Source organism: Triturus cristatus, chromosome 6 (genome assembly GCF_964204655.1).
Source record: "Triturus cristatus chromosome 6, aTriCri1.1, whole genome shotgun sequence".
Classification (NCBI taxonomy): Eukaryota; Metazoa; Chordata; class Amphibia; order Caudata; family Salamandridae; genus Triturus; species Triturus cristatus.
In genome coordinates, this window is record NC_140589.1 from 285,807,762 (window position 1) to 285,822,980 (window position 15,219).

Genomic DNA, 15,219 nt, shown 5'->3' on the forward strand with positions numbered 1-15,219 from the left:
GTATCCATCTAAGATGTATGGCTTTCGCGTTAGGTACGCTGGCCTTTGTAACAGCCTCTAATACTGGGATGGGAGTAACGACAATTTTACATTTCCCTTGAGCCAAAGGTCTTTCCTTTATGACAGTCATCTGAACTGCAGGCAGTATTTTTTCAGTGGATGCACATGGAATTTCAGCAAGAATATAGATGTAATTTATATGCAATTGGCACTGTTTCAGCCTCACTGAATGTGACATATATAAAGCTAATGGCACCCGCAATTATATGGATTACCAAGTTTCTTTTGTTAACACGTGTATGTAAGTGTGTTGATGTAAGCATGTCTGTCTGTAGTGATGTTAATATTTATGTATGTTCCGATGTCCAATGTGTACTGGAAAAATCAAGACAAATTAAATTGCGTAAAGGTTTCATGCACTGCATATAATCTGGTATGTATGTTCTAACAAAGTTGAAGAATCCTAACAAGGATTGCAATTTTTTAACAGCGTTTGGAGGTTGTAAAAGAACACAATTCTCTAGGAAGTGTGGTGCCAGGCTCTTGCCCTCATTTGATAATTTGTATCCCAAATATAGGGTGCTGAGAAAGGCATGTTTTGTTTTCTTGAATTTGTATTTGTAGCATTGTTCAGCAAATCCCAATACCATGCAATTTACTATGGCTAAGTGTGCGTTTAAGTCATCATCCAGTAGATATATATCATCAACATAGGACAATGTTTCTGGGTCAATATCGTATAGAATTGATGTTACTCGGGCTGCAAACAATCTAGGACTGTTGTTATACCCCTAAGGGAGCCAACAAAGCAGCATTGTGAGCCCAGCACAGAGCGCGCTGGTAGATTTCTGCTTTCAGGTGCTATGTTTTGGTAGAATAAAACATTGTAAATATCCAAGGTTGTTTTGTATTTTTTACGGAAAATTTGTTTCATTAAATCGGTACTGTGTGCTTTTTGATTCGCAAAAGTGCATGTATGACTGTTTAAATGTCTGTAGTCTGAGTCTATGCAATCTGGTTTAGCTTCTTGAAAAAGGGATTATTCATCGGAGATACGCAAAGTTCAACTATTACCTGGTACTCTAGTTGTGAGAGGATTTCTCTAAGAGGGACTTTTGCTTCATGTTTAATTGGGTATTGTAGTTGCACATGTGAGCTGGACCTTATGCGCATAATGTGATAGGAGAGTCCTTATCCCAGTCTACATGGTTAGGGTAGCCTACATGGGCGAGGGTTTTTGCAAGAACCCATTTTATGGCATACACTTGTTTAACCTTTTCGCCGACAAGCACAGAGAAAACGGTAAAATGACGTCCTCTCCTTGTGTTGCTGTTCTTACAAACTCCAGTGGCCAATTGACCTCTGCTGAGAAAATGTCATAACTAAGGGCTTCATTAAAAGTTTGACAGTCCTCCAGCGGTGCCACCACTGTTGGAGGACTGCCAAACCCGTGGTGTGCCTGCCTGCCAGATTACAAGTGTAATCAATGGTAGGCAGGTGGTGCTGCAGCAGTCTTGTGGCGGTGGTCTGTTAGGCACATAGGAGAGCCTAACATGCAGACCGCCCCCGTGACAGCACCCGCAGATCGTTCCTGCACAGTGTGGAATGTAGCATGTTGTGCATGCCACACTGTGCAGGAACAGGGGTGCAAGTATTTGCACGCAATGCAACGCCAGCATATTCCTGCTCCAGATGCGCATCCACTGTGCGGTCCGACTGCCACACTCCTAATACTGTGAAAGGGACCGTAGTGTGGAGGTGGTCAGACCAGCACAGTGAGTACGGCAGTCCTATGGACCACCGTGCTTGTAATGAGGCCCTAAGTGTTAATTGTCCTACAATATTACCCTAATGGTCTGCATTATGTCACCCTCAATCTGCATTTATAAAGTCTGCCTGGATGGCTGATGCACTGATCTGGAGTTTCGACTTTAATTAAGTTGTTTGTTGCTTTCGTATCCAGAAACTCTTGAAGATTCTGGTGAACTATTGTGACCTCTGCCAAGCTGTCTGGCAGATTCACTGCCCATGTCTTGTTCTGAAGTAGAGTTCCTAATATGTGTGGAATATTTAGCCATAATACCCAGAAACTTCTTCTTTGTAAATGAGCGTTTTTGCTGTGGACGTTTCTCTTCCTTTTTTTGATGATGTCAGCCAAGCGTATTGAGTTATTTTCCAGTTTCACATTCTCATCTAGTCTGCACTCTGATCGCCCCCCTCTCTCAGATTGTTTGTATGATGAGTTCTAAAAGGAACGAGAAGTACATGTATCAGTGTACTGATACCTATCAGGCTGTTTTATTGTATCACATCCGAGGTATCTGGTTGCGGAAATCCAACCCGTGATTTTACTTTTTCTTTATTTTTCTCTATGTCCCTGTGTTTTTTTGCAGATACAGGTGCTTGTTTGGTTTTGTTCTTTTCAGAACTACCTTTAAGCTGTGGTTTATTTGGTTTGGGCCCAAATTATCTCGACCTATAGCAGTATAGGTGTCCACAATAATTTTTGGTAACTCGCACTGCTGGTCTACTACCGCAACTTGCGCGAGGCATTGGCGTATCACCAGTGCTGCTGCTTCCCCTTTAATGTTGCTTAATATAATTGAGAATGATGTAGCAAATTTGCCAATTAATTTCATCCTAATATGCAAGGCAGGGGCAGCCCCACGTACATTTTGAATCTGCTTTAGCACATCAGGAAAAACAGCAAAAATGGTATACCATGAGTTATGGTATGCATTGCAGAAAGCACTGTACCCCAAGTGGAACAATCATGAATTGGGGGAACCATCCCAAGTGGCAAGCACATAGTGAAAATTCTATGTTTATCCTGTGGTCCTATATGGGAAAGCACTGCTTCAAGCTGATTTGTTTTTTGTGCATTGCAGATCTGAATTTTCTCCCGTCTGGTTGGACTCTTGTCCATAAAAGGCATTGATTGTTACAGGACTAATTGCAGGCACAGCTAAATGTGGCTGGACAGCCCTCGCAGGGGCAGTTGTTATTGTGCACATAACAAACTGTGTTAAATGTGCGTATAGTCTAAGTAGATCATTATATAATTGACGTAAAATGGCCACATTTAATTGTTGTACATTAGGATACAGTGTGTAGGCGGCTAGTACTGGCTATGTAGTCCTGTCATTGTTGAGGGAACCCAGTCCAATGTTTTGTAACACATATGGTAGGGTGCCTTGGAACCAATTTCGATGTTCCTGAAATGTTAATGGTATTTCTAAGTCGTTATAAGCTCTGCATTGGCCTGGTAAGGCTGCTTCAGTGTATGTGTGAAATGTTTGTGTAGTGGCATCTATTGCTGGGAAAGCAACCCATGAGTAAAATACTTAAGTTTTATAAGCTTTGTGAGCCTTAACCATGAAGGTTACATCTTCACCCCCATTGGGTAGCCCATGTAATGCTAAATGTTCTGTAACAGCAGGTCTGCAATTTGCGGGAATATTAATAACATTTGCCATTTTTGTGATTGGAATTCACAGAGGTAGTTACTATTATGGAGCATTGTTAGAACTGGGGGTCTCTAGTTGGCAGAGGTAGGTACCTTAGTCCAAATAGGGACCCTTGCTTCTAAGTCAGGGAAGGGAAGGACACCTTCTCAGACAGCCCCTGCTCAACCCCTCGGTAGCTTGGCACAAGCAGCCAAGCTTATCTCCAAGGCAAATGTGTAAAGTATTTGTAACCACGCTCTCAGTAACACAGTGATAACACCACAAATGGACTCCACATGAGTTTCATAAAAACGATTATATGTTTATATAAAAAAGATTTACGATGATACCACACGATAAAAATCCAACATATGCGCATTTGTAATATTTCACCTTGCCGGTTATTAGGCCAGCAAGCACTGGTAGGTTCTTGCAGTATTAATGAGCAATTCACGATGATCTAATGCAGTCCTAATGCAATGTTATGCAGTTCGTAATGCAAGAATCAGGCAATTCGTAATGCATCAATCAGGCAGTTCATAATGCAAAAATAATGCAGTTCGTAATGCAACAATCAGGTAGTTCGTAATGCAAAAATAATGCACTTCGTAATGCAACAATCAGGCAGTTCATAATGCAAAAATAATGCAATTCGTAATGCAACAATCAGGCAGTTCGTAATGCAAAAATAATGCACTTTGTAATGCAACAATCAGGCAGTTCGTAAAACAAAAATAATGCACTTTGGCATCAATCGCGGTGCTATTGGCGGTCTCTATGCCACTCGTACTGGCTCGCGGTCAGCTACTGCCAAAAAATGCCCCCAACACTATTATGATGGAAAACAATGTGCATCTCCACACTCCGGCCCTGGTACTGCCACTCCTCGGCAAGTACGGGCCGCGATAGGAACTTGAGCGGAGGCTTGAACTGCAAAGATGGAAAAGGCTGAGAGCGTTTCTCTCGTAACCGCACCCCGCCCCAGGCGGTGACACACGCATGCCTGCTGAGTGTTACCTGGGGGGTGCATCTCACTCTCCTCTCCTCTCCTGGTGGCTTGGCCTTCGGTGTGACTGCGTTGATCTTGGGCAGTGGAACCCAGACCCCGACGGTGATGCTCCAGGTCTCTCCTTGGCAGAGGCAGGCTCGGGCCGGGGGAAGTGAATTCCCACAGCTCATCTGGGGATTCCGGTCTGGGCCGATAGCAATGACGATCGCAGCACTTCTTGTCACGCTGTCGATCGAAGCAGAGAACAAGACTGCTCCGGGACACACAGTCACGGGGCAATTTCTCATGAAGGTCTCAGGCTGCAAAAGGGCACACACACACACAGCGTTGCTGAGACTCACTCGAGCTCCGGGTTGACACAATCACAGGGCAATCCTCACGAAGGTCTCAGGCTGCACGAAGCACACGCACACAGCGTTGCTGAGACTCACTTGGACTCCGGGTGGTGCACACAATCACAGGGCAATCCTCACGAAGGTCTCAGGCTGGACGAAACACACACACACAGCGTCGCTGAGACTCACTTGGACTCCGGGTGCACATGATCACGAGGCAGTTCTTACGAAGGTCTCAGGCTGCAAAAAGCACACGCACACAGCGTCGCTGAGACACACTTGGAAACTTTTATGTTCCTGAGTTTCCACAACAGGGAGCCAGCTCTTCTCGGGCCCTTGGAGACACGTACTTCAAGACACAGCACACAGCAAAGTCCTTTCAAGCAGGGGGACACAGCACACAGCAAAGTTTCTTAGCCTCTCCTTAGTTCAATCAGGAAACTGCAGGTCAGCCCCTAGAACACACAGCAAGCGTTAGTCCTTCTCTCCAGTCTCTTCAGCTGTTCTTCCATGGCAGAGGTTCCTATTGACTGTGAAGTAGTGTCAATCCTTTTCAGTCTTGATCAGTCTAAAGTCCAGGGGTTTCAGCTCTTATAGTTAAATGTATTTGAAGTCTTTGTGTTCAGGGGGCACTGAACCCTGTCCAAACCAGTTCGGGGTGTCTCCCTGCCAGTGACACCTTATTCCTTTGATAGTGGGGGTCTGTATCCTCAATCACTCAGCAGGAGATGGAGCCATTGTTTTATGGCAGCAGCCCAGGCCTCTTCACTTTCAGGGGCTACACTTCCCCCCTACTCTCCAGATGCAGTCTTGATCAGTCTAAAGTCCAGGGGTTTCAGCTCTTATAGTTATACTCATAAATGTCTTTGAAGTCTTTGTGTTCAGGGGGCACTGACCCCTGTCAAAACCAGTTCTGGGTGTCTGCCTGCCAGTGACACCTTATTCCTTTGATAGTGGGGTTCTGGATCCTCAATCACTCAGCAGGAGATGGAGCCACAACTTCAGGGGCCACTCCTCCCCCCTACACTCCAGATGCAGGTCAGCCGTGGCTGTCTCACCTACTCCTCCCCTGGGTCAAGACATTCCCCAGATCCTATCACATTCAAATCCAGACAGTCAATCCACCACCAGGCAGAGACCCACAGAATTGTTTGAACAAAAAAACAGCCACTTCTAAAAGCGTGGTTTCTGAACAAACAATTCAAAAACCACCTTCACAAAAAGATGTGTTATTAAATTGTGAGTTCAGGCACACTAAGCTTCACCTCTCCATTTTAAACCTATGGGAAGATAGGCTGGAAACATATTACACAGCCTCCCCCATTCTGTCCTATGGGCAAGATGGCCTTGCAACAGTGAAAAACAAAATGGAGAGTATTTCACACACCTTAGTACATGTCCTACCTTTCACATACACTGTATCCTGCCCAGGGTGGTACCTTGGGCCTACCATAGGGGTGTCTGATGGGGGTAAAAAGGGAAGGGTAAGGCCTGGCAAGTGGGTGCACTTGTCAGGACAACAAGGCAGTTTAACATACTACGTGCAGGCACTGTAGTGGCAGGCCTGAGATCTCTTTTCACAGCTACTTATGTGGGTGGCACAATTAGTGCTGCAGACCCACTAGTAGCATTTGTATTACCAGCCCTGGCACACATAGTGCACTTTACTAGGGACTTTACTAGTAAGACAAGCATGCCAATTATGGACAACCAATTACCATTACACTTTACACAGGGAGCACTTGCACTTTGACATTGATCAGCAGTGGCAAAGTGCCCAAAGCATCTAAGCCAGTAAAACGAAATCCATCACATCATCAAAAATACAGGAGGTAGAGGAAAAAAGTCAGGGGTAATCACGCCAAGAAATGCCAGGTCTAACACGTATTAATTTAAATGTTCCAGTTTGAATAGCCTACAGGCAAAAATAGGTGCTTCCTATGATGCTGAGGAAGATTCATCCCTAACACCATGGACGTCTCATCACTAAGGCGAAAAAATCTGGACAGACCATCAGCATTGGCGTATTCTGTTCCAGGTCGGTGTTCGACCGTGAAGTCCATTCCCTGTAGGGAGATGGACCACCTCATCAGTTTTGGGTTCTCACCCCTCATCTGCATCAACCATCAGAGGGTCCTGTGGTCTGTCTGAACCAGGAAGTGAGTCCCAAACAAGTAAGGCCTCAGCTTCTTCATATCCCAGACCACAGATAAAGCTTCTCTTTCAATTGCGCTCCACCTCTGTTCCCTGGGAAGTAGCCTCCTGCTAATGAAAGCTTCAGGTTGGTCCAAGCCCTCGTCGTTCAATTCTGAGAGTACTACTCCTACACCATGCTCTGAAGCATCTGTCTGTACCAAATATTCTTTGGAGAAATCAGGCGCCTTGAGTCCGTGCGCGGTGTACATGGCAGTTTTCAGGGCATCAAACGCGACAGGCATCAGTCCAGATCACTTTCTTGGCCTGTTTCTTTGAAGACAGTTCTGTAAAGGGGGCAACAATGGTACCATACCCCTTCACAAACCGTTGGTAATACCCAGTGAGTCCTAAAAGGCCCTCACTCCCGTCTGGGTCTTGGGGGGTTCCCAAGCCAGGATGGTATCAATTTTTGCCTGTAGGGGCGCCAACTGGCTGCTCCCTACCTGGTGTCCTAAGTACACCACAGAACCCTGCCCTATCTGGCACTTACTTGCCTTGATAGTTAGGCCTGCCCTCTGCAAGGCCTTCAACACTTTGCAGAGGTGTTTCAAATGTTCCTCCCAACTGGAGCTGAACACAGCAATGTCCTCAAGGTAGACAGTGCTGAATTCCTCCAGCCCACAGAGCACATGGTTAATCAGACTCTGGAAGGTGGCAGGGTCGTTCTTCAACCCAAAGGGCATAACCCTGAACCGGTAGTTCCCCTCTGGTGTTGAGAACGCTGACCTCTCCTTGCCCCCCCCCCCCCCCGGTCAAGGCAATTTTCCAGTACCCAGACGTCAAGTCAAAGGTAGTGAGGTACCGGGCAGCTACCAGCCGATCCACTAGCTCATCAGCTCTGGGGATGGGTTGAGCGTCAGTCTCAGTGACCACATTGAGCCCCCGGTAATCCACACAGAACCTGAGTTCTGGAGTGGCACCTGGTACAGCAGCTTTTGGCACAAGAACCACTGGGCTAGCCCTTGGGCTGCTGGATGGCTCAATCACCCCTAGCCCTGCATGAGTTTGACGGACGCTGTGCCCCAGGATGGACTTTATCTCACTATAAGGGATATCCAGTGAGGTCACGCATAGTTTAGCCCCTTTTGTTATGCTGTGGTATTATACTCCTCCACTGTTGCCCAAAATATACCTCATTCTTCAACAGTGACATAGTAGATAGAAGCATTTTTCCAACGCACACGTATTGATAAATATCTACATATATCTTTGCTGTGGTTTCTTCCACTAATACGGATAAGAAATCTTGAAAGAAAAATGTTTACGCACACCAAGCTACAGGAAAATCAAGTGGACTAAAAGCCACATATGAAATAGGCACTGCCGTCCCCAGTTCTACCTATCCTGCGCATCCCCTGAATGTTGGGATTTTCTTTATAGGAAATTTATACCCCCTTCCAATTATCTGTGTGACACTATATATTATCTGGGCAAGGTCCTGATGAAGGTGGTCAACATTGTTTTGTAATCCACCGAAACTCGCGTCGACCCCGTGTGTCCAGACTTTCTTGTTATGGTCATCTAATCTTGCTTTGGAGACATTTGTCATTCTTGTGTTTCCTTTACACCCAGATGTGTATATGTGTTTTGCATGATTGTGAACGATTTTGATGAATGACGCAATGTTGATTATTGGGCACGGGATCCACATGTTTGTATCAATTTTTGTATAAAAATTAAGAATAATGTTTGTGTAAAAAAAATAAAAAATTGTCCTTTTTAAAAAATTGTCAGTAAATGTATTGGTTATAAAAAAAAGTTATTATAAATATCAAGCAACAAGTTAAAAATAAAATGTATATTTGCATTTTTATAAATATGTAGTTTGTTTATGTGTTTGCATTCATACCCATACCAGATATAATCACTTGTAAAGAAACATAGGTCAAAGGGGAGCATTCTTCATTTAGTTGTGTTCATATTTATTCCCCTCTCACTTCCCGACCTTAGTTTCCTCTCAGAGGGGGTTCCCTTGATTTGCGATTTCAATTACCCCTAGCGCCAGCATCTTTGAAACCTCCTCCTTGATGCTGGCCCTGACCTTATCAGCTACTTGTAAAATGTTTGTTTTACAGGCAGACGGTCTCCAGTATCCACATCATGGACGCACCATTGGGTGACTCCTGGGGTCAGGGAGCGAGTTGCCTGAAACGCCTAGTTTGGTTCCTGAAGGCCAGCATGTAGCTATATACATCCTTGGGGGGTTTACTAGGAGCCTTCTCCCAGCCCTCCTTCGCCAAACTCAAGGGTCCTCTTACAGGGTGACCATACAGCAGCTCAAAGGGACTTCTGTGGCACCTCTCTGTAAGCAAACAGCAGGCATGGTAAGAGGATGTCCCACTCACGCCTCATGGGTTCCTCAAGACCCATAATCATGCCCTTTAGGATACGGTTAAATCTCTCAAACAGCCCATTAACCTGGGGGTGGTAAGGCGTGGTGAACTTATAGGTTACACAACACTCCTTCCATAGAGATTTTATATACCTAGATACGAAATTAGTACCCCGGTCGGACACCACCTCTCTGGGGAATCACACGTGGGAGAAAATGCCCATCAGTGCACTGCCCAGCACGGGGGCTGTCACCGTCCAGAGAGGGATGGCTTCCGGGTACCGGGTGGCATAGTCCATCAAGACCAGGGTGAACCTGTTGCCCATGGCTGTCTTGGGATCCAGAGGCCCCACAATCTCAAAGCCCAACCTCTCAAAGGGGGTGCTGACTACAAGGAAAGATTGGAGAGGAGCCTTGCGCTTCCTCCCACTCTTACCACTTGCATGGCAAGTCTGACAGGTCCTGCGATGAGTATCAGAACTCTTGCACATTTGAGGCCAGTAGAAGTGGGTGAAAAGCCTCTCGAAGGTCTTGTCCTGCCCCAAATGTCCTGCTAAAGGCACATCATGAGCCAGCCCCAGTAGGAAGGCTCTGAAGCGCTGGGCTACCACTAGGGGTGGGCCAAATTTGCGAAAGCGACTTTCGCAAATTATCGCGAAAATGTTTAAAATCTCCGCAAACACGCGGAAATATCGCGAAGATGCGGAAGTTTTTTCCTGCCCGTTCGCGGTATTTTCTGCGTGTTCGCGGCTCGCCAACTTACCCATGCGGTTGCTTGCGGGCACGGCCATCTTGTTTTCACTCTTCTCGCGGTGCATGATCGCGAGAAGAAAGACGTGATCGCGCGATGCATGACGTTACTGCGGGCGCGAACTGTCGCGAGACAGTGCAAATGGCTACCAACAATCCAACATCTCGTGGAGAACGCGACCGGATCGGGAAAACTTGTCGGCGAACGCGGGGATTCAGGTAAGGCGATCGCGCGTGCGCAAGAATGTATTATTTTACAGCGCGAGCAAGAACCAAATTATCGCTAAGCTGCGGAATGCGGAAATTTTGACATTTTCACGCTTTCCGCGGAACGCGAAAATGTCAAATTATCGCAATTACCGCGAGCGGAACGGAAATTTAGCCCAGGCCTAGCTACCACCAGCACATGGGTTGACCCAGGCTCAGCAACCTTGGGCTCGCTATATAGGAGATCATTCTCCCAGTAAATCGATTGTGACCCGGACTGATCACCTGCTGCCTGGTTTGCCACCTGTTGCCGCAAACCTACAAGAGAAGGGCACTTCTTCTGCTCCTCACAGAATTCCTCCCTGGAGGGCCCCCCCCCCCGCTGCCATTCGGTCGGCTCAGGTAGGTCTCCTAGTTCAGCTACTTGCTACCCCATAGGCTCCAGTGCATCCCTCTCAAGGTTTGCCTCCTCCTGGACCGTGAGAACTTTAGGGGCCGGTTTCCTGTGCCCCCTGCCTCTTTTCTTTAAGGCAGGCACCTGGGCCACTGTTTCAGGCTCCAGGTCCTCTTGAAACCCTTTACTGGCTGCCATAGAACGAGTGGTCAACCAATTCCACTCAGGCAGACCCAACATCTCTAAATGCGCCTGGCGCTCCTCCTCCTTCCAGGGGGAACTCTCCAGGTCATTCCCCAGCAGACAGTCTACAGGCATGGACGGACTTACAAAGACCTTCAAGGAACCTGAGACCCCCCCCCCCCACTCAAAGGGAACTAGCGCTGCCTTGCAGAGGTGCACAGAGTTGTCTGCTGCAACTACAGGGTGAAGTACATTGGGAATTACCTGCTCCTCAGACACCCACTGACACATGACAGATGTCAAACTGGCTCCTGTGTCTCTCCCAAGCCTCCACCCTCCTTCTATTGATGGTCACCCACTGCCTGTACTTCTTAGTATTTTCAGGCAGAAAGGCTTCCTGGATCATCTCTTGATCTCCTAATGAGACCAAGGTCATAACTGCTTGCTCCTCCCCGTTCCTAGGACTCAATTCCTCCCCCAACGCTACACTCACTAAACCCGTTGTTGGAGCACCAGTGGGTGCAGGTGGTTTCTTGGGGCATTTAGGGGCAATGTGACCCACTTCTTTACAGAAATAACAAGTAGGAGGACCTCTGTGGTCCCGCTTGCCCTTAGGGGACCAGGGCCTCTTAGCCTTGGGGGACTGAGACCCTTTCACCTAGGAACTACTTTGGGGCCCTTTAGAGAACTCCTTGTGGTTACCCTTGTCCTCCCCCACCTTCTGCGGGGGACCCTGTACACCTTTGGTAGTGGTACCTCCAATCCCCTTGTGGACCCTGGTGCTGGTCCAGCGGTCCTCCCCTTCAGTAGGGGTGGGCGGAATTTACGTAGTTGTGCTACGCAAAACTCCTCAAAACTGTAAAAAATCTCAGCGAGCATGCAGAAATTCCACGAACACACGAAATTGCTTGTTCGCAATGCTTTTTCCTGTCGCGAACGCTGTTTGCGTGCTCGGGGGAAATATCTCGCGAACACGCATTTTGAGAGCCCGAACATGCAACAAATTCCGCGTAGCAGTGGAACGCAGAATTTTGAGCAATTCCGCGTTCTCCGCGGAACGCGAAATTACCCAAATTCCGCAAGCGGAACTGAATTTACCGGCCAGGCCTACTCTTCAGCAAGCTTACCGGGATCAGTCAGCTTACTGTCCAAAAGCTGCTGGCGCAGCTCTGGAATACACAGACTACTCAAGTACTCTCAACTAATTAAATCACATAAGCCCTTAAAAAATCAGTTACCTTGCTGCCCTTCATCCAACCATCCAGTGCACGCGTCTACACATTCACACACTCCACTCAAGTCCTGGATTCCAGTTTCTTGAAGTTCCTGAATTTCTGCTGGTACTGTTCAGGAGTGAGCCCATACCTGAGGCATAAAGCCTCCTTCATATTGGCATAGGTCAGAGTTCCCGCCCTCTCTAAAGCCTCAAAGTGTTTCCATAGGCCCGCCCCCAATGCTTCTCAGGCACCTCATTTATTCTCAGTATGATCTCATATGCCCAGAACCACGCATAAATATCATCACCCCTTTGGTAATCTCGCACTAAGTCTTTGGGAATGTACACTGGTTGTGTGCTGCCACCATTTGAACTGGACTCCGCCTGTTTAGCCTTAATGTCCAGTTCCCTCCTGCTGAACTCATGAGCTGAGAGAATCTTCTTCTCTTCCAAGGCGAGAGTGTTCCTGCTCTCCGCTGCTCGCTTTTTACTTTCAATGAGCAGCTTCTTCTCCTCTGCTTGAACCTTAAGTTTTAAAACCTCCAACTCATGCTCTCTGACCCTTCGGTTTTCCTCCAACTCCTCTGGAGAAAAACTCCTACCTGAATGGTTACTACCAGCCCCTGAGGCTGGTCCTTCCACCGGCAAATCCTGTGGACCAAATCCATTCCCTGGGTCATCCTCATCCACCTGAGCATCACCTGTCTCCTGAGCCTCTTCTGTCTTCCTGTCTTCCCACCAGGCCCTCAAGGCCGTTTGCAGCTCCTCCTTCTTGGCGCTACTTTTCATGGGACATCCCAAAGCTCTGCAGAATTGCCTCAATTGATCAACTATGTAGGTAAGCACTGCCTCAATGTCGACTTCCAATTTTGCTGCCTCACTGGCTTCTTGACTCCTTTGAGACATGATGTGTGGCTTAAAGATCGCTCAAAAATAGAACAAAAAAGCAAAACACAATATGTGGTTGCATCGTGGTCTGTGCTAAACTAGTGATGCACACCAATCACTGTTAGTGAATTTGCAAATACACGTTCAAATCCCACCACTCCCACCAATGTTAGAACTGGGTTTCTCCAGTTGGCTGAGGTAGGTACTTAAGTCCAAATAGGGACCCTTGCTTCTAAGTCAGGGGAAGGAAGGACACCTTCTCAGATAGCCCCTGCTCACCCCCTCAGTAGCTTGGCACGAGCAACCAGGCTTATCTCCAAGGCAAATGTGTAAAGTATTTGCAACCACGCTCTCAGTAACACAGTGAGAACACCACCAATGGACTCCACAGGCGTTTCATAAAAACGATTATATGTTTATATAAAAAAGATATGCGATGAAACCACACGATAAAATTCCAACATATGCATATTTGTAATATTTAACCTCGCCGGTTATTAGGCCAGCAAGCACTGGTAGGTTCTTGCATTATTAATGAGCAATTCACGATGATCTAATGCAGTCCTAATGCAATGCTATGCAGATCGTAATGCAAGAATCAGGCAATTCGTAATGCATCAATCAGGCAGTTCCTAATGCAAAAATAATGCACTTCGTAATGCAACAATCAGACAGTTCGTAGTGAGAAAATAATGCACTTTATAATGCAAAAATAATGCACTTCGTAATGCAACAATCAGGCAGTTCGTAATGCAAAAATAATGCACTTTGTTATGCAACAATCAGGCACTTCGTAATGCAACAATCAGGCAGTTCGTAATGCAAAAATAATGCACTTCGGCACCGATCGCGGTGCTCTGGATGACCTCTATGCCACTCGTACTGACTCACAGCCAGCTGCTGCCACAATATGATCCCAACACTGTTATGATGGAAAACAAAGTGCAGCTCCACACTCCGGCCTCGGTACTGCCACTCCTTGGCAAGTACGGGCCGCTATATGGACTTGAGTGGAGGCTAGCGTTGCTGAGACTTACTTGGACTCCGGGTGCACACGATCACAGGGCAATCATCACGAAGGTCTCAGGCTGCACAAAGCACACACACATAGTGTCGCTGAGATTCATTTGGACTCCGGGTGCACTCGATCACAGGGCAATCCTCATGAAGGTCTCAGGCTGCACAAAGCACACGCACACAGCGTCGCTGAGACTCACTTGGACTCTGGGTGGGGGAACAACCTTTACAACGCAACTTTTACAACGCACCACCATTACAACAAAACTGTTACAACGCGAGTGCATTGACAACGCAGGACATTACAACGCAAGTCTTTACATTGACTTGCACTAGATGGCGTGCTAACATTAAAAATAGTGTAGTTTACTATCCCAACACCTTCCCTACTGTTACGTGGACTGGAGTTGGAATAGTAAATTACACTTTTTTAATGTTAGCACGCCATCTAGTGCAAGTCGATGTAAAGACTTGCGTTGTAATGTCCTGCGTTGTCAATGCACTCGCGTTGTAAAACTTTCGTTGTAACAGCATGCGTTGTAACAGCATGTGTTGTAACGTCATACATCCCTCTGGGTGCACACGATCATTTGCTTACGAATATCTCAGGCTGCAAAATGCACACACACACAGCGTCACTGAGACAAACTTGTAAACTTTTATGTTTCTGAGTTTCCACATCAGGGAGCCAGCTCTCCTCGGGCCCTTGGAGACACGTACTTCGGAACACAGCACAGAGCAAAGTCCTTTCAAGCAGGGGGACACAGCACACAGCAAAGTCCCTTAGCCTCTCCTTAGTTAAATCAGCAAACTGCAGGCCAGCCCCAGAACACACAGCAAGGGTGAGTCCTTCTCTCCAGTCTCTTAAGCTGTTGATCCTTGGCAGAGGTTCCTCTTGACCAAGAAGTAGTTTCAATCCTTTTCAGTCTTGAGCAGTCTAAAGTCCAGGGGTTTCAGCTCTCATAGTTGTAACCCTAAATGTCTTTGAAGTCTTTGTGTTCAGGGGGCACTGACCCCTGTCAAAACCAGTTCTGGGTGTCTCCCTGCCAGTGACACCTTATTCCTTTGATAGTGGGGTTCTGGATCCTCAATCACTGAGCAGGAGATGGAGCCACAACTTCAGGGGCCACTCCTCCCCCTATACTCCAGATGCAGGTTAGCCGTGGCTGTCTCACCTACTCCTCCCCTGGGTCAAGACATTCCCCAGATCCTATCACATTCAAATCCAGACAGTAAATCCACCACC